Source organism: Sinocyclocheilus anshuiensis, unplaced genomic scaffold, assembly GCF_001515605.1.
Source record: "Sinocyclocheilus anshuiensis isolate Anshui unplaced genomic scaffold, SAMN03320099.WGS_v1.1 scaffold412, whole genome shotgun sequence".
Taxonomy (NCBI): Eukaryota; Metazoa; Chordata; class Actinopteri; order Cypriniformes; family Cyprinidae; genus Sinocyclocheilus; species Sinocyclocheilus anshuiensis.
Window position 1 is genome coordinate 1,708,238 of NW_015558661.1, and position 2,625 is coordinate 1,710,862.

Here is a 2,625-nt window from a genome sequence, read left to right on the forward strand (position 1 = left end):
TATATAATCTTGATGAGCTCTTTCGACTACCAAAAGGACACAAGTTCATTCTTAATAATTTTGGAGTTATTCATTAGAAACGAAAATGTTATAGAGGACTTTTTTGACAGAATATAGATGCATTATTAATAAAATAGGCTTTCTTTGGAAAGTGCCACAGTGTTGATATAATTGTTTGAGATATATTGAACTACAAGAAAAAACGCTGGTCAATTTAGAGATTTTGTGTTATTTACCTACTTGCATCTGTAGATTTAATTTACAATACAAATCTTTAAAGGCTGTTTTCTCAAAATTAGTTTTTCTGTTGCACTGAGCCATAAGTCCCCACTTCACCAGCACTTTTACATAAACCAGATTTTTATAGTTTTACTTCTATGTATACTCTGAAGGTTTGTACAGAGGGGTTTGTTCCTATCATTTTCTCAAATTTAATGCAAACACTTTACTCCTACAACAACATCATTTTTCTTCTGGTTGTTGACAGCATTTTCTAATAATTTTATGGAGCGATAAAAGGAGATATCCAAAATCCCAACTGAAATAACCTTTAACTCTAACATGTCATCAAAATGTGATACAAATTTTGAACCTGGCTTTATCCAATGTTCAGATTTCTGTTCTGGAAATGTATGTAAATGAGTGCACATTTTATAAGATAATTCCGAATTTGCATCTTTAAACATAACATTTCCAAAAACTTGTAATAAATGTTTGCAATTCTTAATGCAATCGATTAAACTGAAAAGTATGGTGATATCTTACCCTATTCACCTGGGCTATCTTTCTTAAACTATAAATGAAGAAAGCATATCAATACAGAAAAAAAGGTTGGTGCTTGAACCCGAAAAGCCTAAGAAGAAGAATGAAGTGTACCATTGGTGCTCCCCTGTGTCCAATTAAAGCAGGAGCTGATCCCAGATTGCTCCTCTCTTTAATGCAGAGGGAGTACATGCAGAGGAACCAGGTACAGAGTCACTAGAACAGTTATATACAGCACCATGATGGTCATCCGTCTCATTGAAACAGACACAGGTAGAGAATTCACTGTAAGAATATGCACTTTCTGTGACATAAGATGCATCAGGGTGGTGCAAAATAAAGTAAAAAGTATATTTCCTTTTGGATATTAGAAATATGCTAAAAAAAAAAAAAAAAACTCTTACCAAGGAAATTCTTACCTCTCATACTGATACGGAAGACATGCAAGGCTATTGGCCAAGATAATAGAGTCATTAAAACTACACCACCTATGTGTAGATATGGAGCAGTTACCTGACAAATGGGAATGGAGAACATTAAATGTCACAGTTATGTGCTCCAGTATTAATATTATATAGGTGTGCGATAGACATTTGATAGTAAACATGCCTGAAAAAATAAAAGTACAGTCATCCATTTCTTGCTACATAAATCTGTGAGAACAGATGAGGCCACAATGGAGAGAATCAAAGTCACTGAGATCCCAATCTATCAAAAGAGATACCATCAATTCTCATACTCAGACTTTCAGTTGTTACATAGACGAGATGTGGATGAAATTATTACCTTGTGACACCAATGTAAATATAACCTCTGGCCTTCAGAGAGAAGACAAACTGCCAGCAGCTGTGAATGTAAGCAAATTTCATACCAGCAAATTATCGGATGGACATTTTAGTAACTTGTTAATGAGACTTTAGGCATAAAAGCAAAAGAAAACCACACTGACAACAATGATACAATAAGTACATTTAATCTGCCACAATGGAGAACATTAATCTATTTAACAAAAGTGATTTCTTAACTGTGGGGTTGGTTTTCTAAGAAAAAAAAAAACATTAAAACAGTGGTTATGAGAATGAACATTCTTAAAGCACATACCAGCAGAACAGCAACATAAGTGAACAAAAAAACAGCAAGAATCAACAAAACTATGGACCATGGAAACCAGAAGCCCAGATTACCAAAATTAAGCCTGGAGGTAAAGCAGAAGAAATATTACTTAGTGTATTATTAAAGGTCCCATATTATCAAAACTGAAATTTCCTGGTTTTTTTTCATGATAACTGAGGTCTAGGTGCTATGTAACTACCATATAAGTTGGTGTTACGAGATTTTCTGTTTCAGTGGGCGGAGCATACATTAATATTCATAAGTTTCCCGGACATGCGCGTGGAACCAGGTGGAACTGAGAATTTCAGTTCACGCTCCTTGTATCTCAGCAGGTTTAAAAATACGTTTTTGGATGTGTGCAGACCTTCTCTTTTGTGCGTGCAACGTTTCACTAGCTTGCTCACCTGATGCCCCCCTCAGTGCTCGCTAAATACCAACAACTGGCGTGCTCAACACAACCCAGCATTACAATGTGCCATAATTCCAGCCTTAATTAAACTGTTAGGCTTAGGCTATATTTACTAAATGAATATGAATCTAAGACCACACACACAAGCATGAAAGTGTTCCTTTAATAAGTAAAATTGTGGATTAAACAAAATTGCATGGACACAAGTTTAAAAAGTAGCCTATATTTGGTACACTGTAAATGAGGAAACAAATACTTCACTGCATTTTATGGAATGGAATAAGAAACTAATTTCATGTTAAAAAATAATTTCATTAACAAATGTTCATAAGTGTGCTTGT

General features: G+C 34.6%; 1 pseudogene; it reads right to left on the reverse strand.

Moving 5' to 3' along the window:
- LOC107681071 (glycerophosphodiester phosphodiesterase domain-containing protein 5-like) overlaps nucleotides 1–2,625 on the reverse strand; it is a 9,762-nt pseudogene that overhangs the window by 3,632 nt on the left and 3,505 nt on the right.